This window comes from Penaeus monodon, chromosome 12 (genome assembly GCF_015228065.2).
Source record: "Penaeus monodon isolate SGIC_2016 chromosome 12, NSTDA_Pmon_1, whole genome shotgun sequence".
In the NCBI taxonomy this organism is placed as follows: domain Eukaryota; kingdom Metazoa; phylum Arthropoda; class Malacostraca; order Decapoda; family Penaeidae; genus Penaeus; species Penaeus monodon.
Genome location: NC_051397.1, coordinates 22,087,623 through 22,097,622, shown reverse-complemented (window position 1 = coordinate 22,097,622; position 10,000 = coordinate 22,087,623). Strand labels below are relative to the sequence as shown.

At 36.1% G+C, this 10,000-nt stretch overlaps 1 protein-coding gene across 2 annotated transcripts in view; it reads left to right on the top strand.

Annotated features, from left to right (window-relative positions):
* The window catches only part of LOC119579371, a 61,569-nt gene that overhangs the window by 9,769 nt on the left and 41,800 nt on the right, over positions 1–10,000 (top strand). The window lies entirely within an intron of this gene.

Genomic DNA, 10,000 nt, shown 5'->3' with positions numbered 1-10,000 from the left:
GGTGTGTGTTTGTGTGTGCATGTGTGTGTGTGTGTGTGTAAATGGATGGATAGATGAATGGTAACAAAAGATTTTATATATATATATATATATATGTATATATATATATATATATATATATATATATATTAATATGTATATGCATATAGATAAACAGATATATATATATATAAATGCATAATTAATTTTTACCTAAAATATGCTTTCCATGCGACTTAAACTAGAAAATAAGTTGCTCAGAGGTGAGGTTCAGAGACTTTCCGATATTTCTGTCGAAGATGATTCCGGTGGAGCCTCGCCTCCGCTGCCCAATCGCCGTCCGCTGGATTCGCCCCTAACACTCTTACGTCATTCAGGTAAAACTGCACAGACGCTTTTACTGTCGTGAAAAATGTAAGCAGAGTGCGCGTGTGTTCGTTTATGTGTATGTACGCGCGTGCGATTCAGCAGAGGACTTTAACGCTAATGCTATTGGCAATTGATATGCTTTGCTGGAGCGATTTGTTTCTTGGTAACATCGATTGACATGTTCAGAAATTCCTTTCGGCTGAGGCCAAATCTGCGGCCACGGGAGCTTGGGCATTTTAAACCAGTTCCGTCATTTGGCAACATTATACTGCTGACTCATGATTAATGGCCAAGTAGTATGCAGATGGGGCCGCGGTGGCCGAATGGTTAGAGCGTCGGACTCAAGACTGTCACGACGGCAATCTGAGTTCGAGGGTTCGAGTCACCGGCCGGCGCGTTGTTTCCCTTGGGCAAGGAACTTCACCTCGATTGCCTACCTAGCCACTGGGTGGCCAAGCCAGCTCAAGTCAATGCCGGGTAAATAGAGATGGTGACTCGATAAAAACACCGGGCGGAAGGCAATGGCAAACCACCGCTCTAAATTGCCAAGAAAAATCATGGAAAGCCCATGATCGTCAAGGCCGCGGTGCCCGAATGGTTAGAGTATCGGACTCAAGACTGTCACGACGGCAATCTGAATTCGAGGGTTCGAGTCGCCGACCTCCGCGTTGTTCCCTTGGGCAAGGAACTTCACCTTGATTGCCTACCTAGCCACTGGGTGGCCAAGCCAGCCCAAGTCAGTGCTGGTCCCAAGCCCGGATAAATAGAGAGAATGATTACCTAAAAGGTACCACCGGCACTCTCCGTGGAAAGGAACTGAGGACCCTACCACGTACTCACTCCAAGAGCATCACGACATGAAAACTACAATTAAGTATCATGCTGTGACCACGGCGGCTCAGACATGAACCTACCGTTAAAAGAAAAGTATGCAGATATTAGCTCTGACAAGCTCTGCTTTTGTCGATGCATTCCTTATTATCTTTTCTTAAAGGATAAGTACACATCCCACCGTGCCCAGTTAAAGATTTGTTTTTATAATAACCATAACTTTCAATAGAACTACATATATGCGACTGATATTTTTTTCTTGTCACTGTTTAGATATATACTGCAAACATAAAAGCATGCTTTTTCGGTTATATATATATATATATATATATATATATATATATATATATATATATATATATATATATATATATATATATATATATATATATTTAATTATTTATTTATTTATTTATTTATTCATATATATATGTATATGTGTGTCTGTGTGTGTGTCCATATATGTGTGCGTGTGTGTGTCCATATATGTGTGTGTGTGTGTGTGTGAGTGTGTGTGTGTGTGTGTGTGTGTGTGTGTGTGTGTGTGTGTGTGTGTGTGTGTGTGTGTGTGCGTGGCGGTTGCCGTCTTGGTGCAGCGTAGTGCAGACGGCTTAGTTCGGATCCTGCCCCGAGAGTCCGAGACTAAAAGGGATCCACTCCGGGGAAGGGTCTCGGCCAGCCTAGCCCTTGCGAGTGTGTTAGTGGCTTGAAACTGGTTCTCATATATATATATATATATATATATATATATATATATATATATATATATATATATATATATTTAATATATATACATATATTTAATATACATATATATATAATTAATATATATATATATATATATATATAATATATATATATATATATATATATATATATATATATATTAACAGCCATTCATTCCACTGCAGTATATAGGCCTCTCTCATTTCACTACTGAGAGGTTTTATGGCAGTGCCACCCTTGCCTGATTGGATGCCCTTCATAATCAACCGCGGATTGTGCCACGGCGGTGATTTCCCCTACGATACCTGCGTTTGACTTCTCAAAGCGTTTTGTCGTTTTCGGGTCGAACCGGCTCAGAACGCAAGCATTTTTTACGACTGTCGCGGCAGAGAATTGAACTCGGGACCACGAGGGTCGGAATTTAGTGCTCTAACCACTGGACCATCGCGGCAGTCACACACACACACACACACACACACACACACACACACACACACACACACACACACACACACACACACACACACACACACACACACACACACACACACCTTTCTTGTAACATTCCGAAACCCCTTACACTTTGACACATTGTTTCAAGTTGTCTCATGGTCCCTACAAACACGATGGTATCGAAGTTTGTACTGACATACAACGTTTTGAGAAAAGGAGAAGATATTTTTTAAGTCACATAAAAAGTACTTAATAAGCTGGTGTGATTTTTAGTTGCAAGTAAAACATTGAGGAAGCTTCAGATCAAATGGGAAAAGTACCTGATTATTCTGCAATTGTATTGTTTATAACACTCTCCGCTTCGCAAGACTGTGAAGTTTAAATATATTTCTCAGATTGTCAAAATATTTATTCTTATTACATACACTGTTTTTCATTCGAAAAGTGGAAGTCTCTTTAGGTTATCGTATCCACCATGAGTGAGCTTTGTGTCCAAATCAGACAAATGGATAATTCCTATGATCACGTACATTTACTTGATTTACTGACTGAATTGTATCAACAAATCAAGATACAAAAACTGTTTCTTCTATATCTTGGAGCCTGTAAGGTTATATCATAGACATATAGAATGATTTTGAAGACATTCATCCCACGAAAGTCAATACCACATCATATGATTCGGACACGAAATTTTACCATGTCGTTCCAGCGGGCTTCATGATTGATTTGAAATCTTATCTAATGGACTGGACATGTAATTGGTGTAAAAAGGCACAGAAACATTTTATGCACTTTCATACTAACGGGAAAGGTGTGTCAAAAGGTTCCAATAATGTACGTGGGAAGTGTAAACATGTATCAGAGTGTATCCAAGTGTTAGGGGTTTTGGGAATGTTACAAAAAAAGGTCTGTATGTATGTGTGTGGGAGGGGACATAAATATTAGCGAGGTTCTGAATGTTCTGTTTTGCGAGTGACGCCTTCTGTGGGTCACATGCGCCACAAGCAACGTAAACGAAAATAAAAGAACAAAACCATTCAGTTTACCAATGATTTATATCCCTAAGTACGCTTTATATCCTTCTTTATTTTCGAATCAGCAACACTTTATTGGAGATTTCCTGGAGCTGCTGAGGGGGAATTTAAGAGGTGCGCATGCTCTAGCATTTACTGGGGAAATCTAAACAAATTCATCATTGTGTGTTCAGTTGCCGAATAAAAACAACACATACAACTTTCCTGCATACATATTCTTGGTGTGTGTGTGTGTGTGTGTGTGTGTGTGTGTGTGTGTGTGTGTGTGTGTGTGTGTGTGTGTGTGTGTGTGTGCGTGTGCTTGAGTGTGTGTGTGTGTGTGTTTGTGTGTGTGTATGTTTGTGTGTGTGTGTGTGTGTGTGCTTGTGTGTGTGTGTGCAAATACACACACACACACACACACACACACACACACACACACACACACACACACACACACACACACACACACCACACACACAACATATATATATATATATATATATATATATATATATATATATATATGTATATATATATATATATATATATATATATATATATATATATATATATATATATATATATATGGGGATCTGTATCTGGCAATGAGTAAAAGAGGTGTTGTGGTTAGGTCAGTGATAATAAGTGCTAAAAATTACGAGTGGGAAGTGATCTGTGATAGTGCTTCATAAGAGAAAACGATTTGTCAATATATAGAGCTTATACTCCAACCAAAATATAAATAATAATTCATCCAAACATCTCACAAGCATATGAAATTCAGCATTGGACCATGCATACGTGGATCTTTTAAACTAATAGGGATGCCAGAAAGTGAGTTTAAATATGTTACTATAAAGCGACAAATATAATCAGCCACTCGAGAGAAGATCCGCCAGATAAACTAGGCACTCACAAAGCGTAATTCAAGCGATGGGACCTCAGGCAAGTGCCAGACGCTGACCCGCGACCCGTGGCCGCGGCCGCGGCCGGCCGTAGGCGCAGGCCGGTAGGCTTAGCAACCACTAGGGAATGCGACACCTCTCCGAGAAACTGCCAGATACAAAATCACCTTTCTAACTCCCTCTAACCCCAAACCCCATCCCTACCCATTCTAACATCCTAAATCCTCCTTTCCCACATCACGCACCTCCGTCCCTCAACCCCTCCACTGCAAGCCTACAATTTATACACATTAAAATGCATGGGCTCATTATAAGGGAGTGTGTATGTGCACTCATGCAGATGCTCTTCAAACGTACGTACACAGTGTGAGTGCGTATGCACGGAAATGCACAGGTGTATGCGTGTGTATGTGTACGAGTCCATGCAATAGTAGCAATACATATGTAGATATGTATATATGTGCGTATATGTGTATACATTTATATGTGTATATGTATATGTATGTATGTGTGTGTGAGTTTGTATGTATGTATATGTATGTAAATAAGTAGATGTGAGTGCATATATGCGTATATATGTGTTTAAGTGTATGTGTGTGTACGTATGTACATGTATATGTGTATATGTATATGTGTGTATGTGTATGTGCGTATGTATATATGTGTATAGAATGTATGTATATATATGTATATATATATATATATATATATATATATATATATATATATATATATATATATATATATATAAATATGTATTTATACATGCATATGTGTGTGTGTGCATGTATGGGTATATATACATGTATATGTGTATATATGTGTGCATGTACAGGTATATACATATATATGTGGGTGAGCACTAATGTGTGCTCAAAAACATATGTGCGCATACACGTGTGCGTCAGCATACATACTATATTTGCATGTGTATGTATAATCATCAGTAAGTGTACAGGATGTGTGCGTATGTGTGTGTTCACATACATGGGGGTGTGTATTCACATATACATGCGCATGTGATGTGCGCATACGTCTATACATGGGTATGCATGTGCATGTGTGAGTTGTGTATAATGTAGGAGTGTGTATGCATATCATATGCATGGGAGCATATGTAAAGGTTTATGCTTGCGTGTGCATGTGCACGAAAATGAACATATGCGTGGTACTAGGGGCATTTGCAGGTGAACAACTGTGTCTACACTGGGCGTACATACGCATAAATAAAATCAGAGGATAAAATATAATCACACATATATTCACTTCTGATAGTCAAGCCCTTGCTCAGATATTAAATGATGGGCACGTACTCTGTTGGAGAGGTAAACCCCAGGGTAGCAAGCAGGAATTAGGGATAGGCTTCTTAGTTCACAAACGTTTAGAAAAGAATATCTTGGAATTCTATGCTATAAGCGAACGAGTGGCTTCAGTAACTATAAAACTAAACAATAGGTACAACTTAACGAATGTTCAAGTCTATGCTCCAAACAGGGATGAAGAATTAGAGAGTTTCTCTGAAGATTTAGTCAGCGAGAGAGTAAAAACCCATTTCACAATAGTTATCGGACATTTTAATGCCAAAATAGGTAAAGACATTAGGAGAAACCGTAATAAGGAATCACGGTATACGTACTAGGAATGAGAGGGAACAAATGCTAATCAATTTTGCGGAGGCACAATCACTCAATATCAAGAATACATTTTTTGAAAATAGACTAGAGCGGAAATGGACATGGAAGTCCCAATTTGACATAAAAAGGAAATTGACTTCATAATTTCAAATAGGCGCGATATGGTAAAAAATGTGGAAGTATTAATAAAGTAAATGTTGGCAGCGACCATTAAATGGTCAGAGGCCAAATTAAATTTCACTTCAGAAGGGAAAGGAGTAAACTCATATGACAACCGCAGCCAAATTTAGGTAACTTGAAAACCAGAGTGACAGAATTTAACCTTAACATACAAAACAGATATTCACTTTTCAAAGACAAAGATCTCAACATTGACTAAATCAACAAACAGTTCAATGACATAATAAAGGAAACTGCTGTAGAAGTAGGTGGAAAGAACGTCAAGCAAAGCTCCAGCAAGTTCTCGTTAGAAACTAAAGAGCTAATGCAAAAACGTAGGGTCATGAAAATATTGTCAAACGGGGACAAAATAGAATTAGCCGAACTAACAAAGACTATAAATAAAAGAAGAGGGAAGATGTATGGAAATTCAATACTCAAATAATAAATGAAACAGTAAGGGACTAGCATGAAAACAGCTAAAAGGAGACTCGGAATAGGGAGAAATCAATTGTATGCAATAAAGAAACCAGGTGGAGAAGTGACATATAATAAGAATTAAATCATAAGAGTAGTGGAAGACTTTTACAGGGATCTATACAACTCAAATGAACAGCCATAAATAGAAGCATACGCGGTAACTAGAGACGTACCTAGCATCACAACAGAAGAAATAAAAAGAGCACCTAAAGGCATGAAGAGAGGGAAAACACCAGGGGAAGATAAAATTAGTATAGACCTTATAATAGATGCAGAAGAAATTGCAACAGTGAAAGTAGACAATCTTTTTAACAAATGCCTTATCAACAGGAAAGCTCTGAAAGCCTGGAAAAATGCTACAATTATTTTGATACATAAAAGTCGTCACAACTCACATCACTGACAGTCTGGATTCTAACCAGCCTAGAGAATAGGCAGGCTTGCGCAGTGGATTCTCAACAACAGACCACATCCACACACCCAAATAAAAAAAAAAAAATGAATGTAGGAAACCCCTGTGTATGGCATTCATCAATTACGAAAAGGCATTTGACTCTGTATAAATACCAGCAATACCAGAAGCTATCCAAAGACGGGGAGTAGAGGATGTATTGTAAAATACTGGAAGATATATACAAAGATGGGACATCAACCATCAAGCTCCACACGGAAATCGATAAAATACCAATTAAAAAATGTATTAAACAGGGCGATAGCACCTCACCAAAACCGTTTACAGCTTGTCTTGAGGAAATATTCAAAAAGCGAGAATGGAATGGAAAGGTATCAAAACAGGAGACGAATACCTAAACAATTTAAGAATTGCAGATGACATTGTTCTTTTCAGTGAGGCTCCTTGCCATTATGTTTAAAAAGAAAAATCTTTAACCATTGTGTCCTACCAGTTATGACCTATGGATCAGAAACATGGACTACAACCAAGTTACTGGAGAGGAAACTAATAAGTGCCCAGAGAGGGATGGAGAAGGATGCAAGGAATTAGCCTAAGAGATCGGATGAGGCCGACGTGGATCAGGGAACAGACAAAAGTAGAAGATATACTTGAGAGTATCAAAAGGAAAAAATGGCAATGGATAGGTCAAATACATCGAAGACAGGACAACAGATGGTCAAAGAAAGTAACAGACTGGGTTATAGATAATATAAAGAGGCCAAGGCCCAGACCAGTGACAAGATGGTGTGACGAAATAACGAAATTTGGGGGCCAAGACTCGAAACAAAAAACACAAGACAGACAAAGTTGGAAAAGATTGGGAGAGATCCATGTCCTACAGTGGATTGACTCAGGCTGATGATGATGATGTATATATATACACACAGAAGTATGTGTGTGTGTGTGTGTGTGTGTACAAATATACACATATATACATACCTATGTATATATGTGTATATATTAGATAAATGTGTATATATATATATATATGTATATGAGGCTCGCCGCGGCAGAAGGGTACTAAGCGCCAAAATCATTATTTGTGAGAAAACAAGGTTAAAGTTTTGGAATTTTTAGAAAGTGTTTACAGCTGTACAATAGAGCTAGAGTGAAGTATTATACACCAAATGAAAGATCTGAAACACACACCTCTGATGAGAAAGAAAACACCATTTTGCCTTCGGTGGCGCTTAGTGCCCTTCTGCCGCAACAGGCCTCATATATATACATAAATATATTTATATCTATAAATATATATATATATATATATATATATATATATATATATATATATATATATATAAATACACATATATGTATTTTTTTTTTTAACGGTAAGTTCATGTTTGAGCCGCCGTGGTCACAGCATGATACTTAATTGTAGTTTTCATGTTGTGATGCTCTTGGAGTGAGTACGTGGTAGGGTCCCCAGTTCCTTTCCACGGAGAGTGCCGGTGTTACCTTTTAGGTAATCATTCTCTCTATTCTATCCAGTGGCTAAGTAGGCAATCGAGGTGACGTTTTTTGCCCAGGGGAACAACGCGCCGGCCGGTGACTCGAAGCCTCGAACTCAGATTGCCGTCGTCCCAGTGTTGAGTCCGATGCTCTAACCACTTGGCGACCGCGGCCAATTTTTTTTATTAACTGCCCTGACCCACAAGGACGTTGGCGATCATGGATTTCCATGATTTTCTTGGCAATTTAGAGCGGTGGTTTGCCGTTGCCTTCCGCCCGGTGTTTTTATCGAGTCACCATCTCTATTTACTCGGTTCTGGGACCGGCACTGACTTGGGCTGATAAGTAAACATATATACATATATATGTTGTGTGTGTGTGTGTAAATATAAATACATATATATTATATATACATACATACATATATACAGAATATGTATATACATATATATGCATATACAGAATATATATATGTATATATATATATATATATATATATATATATATATATATATATATATATATATATATATATATATATATATATATATATATATATATATGTATGTATGTATGTATGTATATCATATGTATATATTTATATATATAATATAAATATATACGTATATATATGTATATATTTATATATATATAAATATTATATATATATATATATATTGTGTGTGTGTGTGTGTGTGTGTGTGTGTGTGTGTGTGTGTGTAAATTCATCTATATACATATATCTCTATATATATTTATAAATATATTTATATATATTTATATATAAATAAATATATATATATATATATATATATATATATATATATATATATAATATATATATATATATATATATATATATATATATATATATATATATATATATATATATATATGTATGTGTGTGTGTGTGTGTATATAAAAATATTTACATATCAATATATATATACAAATAATATATACATATAAGTATGTATATATATATATATATATATATATATATATATATATATATATATATATATATATATATATATATATATATATATATATATATATATATATATATAATATATATGTTGTGGTGGTATGTGTGTGTGTGTGTGTATGTGTGTATGTGTGTATGTGTGTGTACGTATATGTGTGTATATATATGTGTATATATATATATATATATATATATATATATATATATATATGTATATATATATATATATATATATATATATATATATATATATATATATATATATTTAGAGAAAGTAATATCAAGAACTAGAAAAAATTACCATCATGCACTGTGCAGGTCATGCAACGGACACGCAATGTGTCTTTAGAATGCATATCTGTGAATACTGCATAGTCATACATTATGCATGACTGGACTCTCTTTATATGGATGTTAATTCCGATAACGGTTTGTGTATATTTGAGTGGATAGTAGACATGTTTGTAGATAGTGGATTTGGACGTGCATTAGTGGGATACTGCAGTTAGCGTTACTGTCATTATTTGACGATAGCCTGTTAATAATTC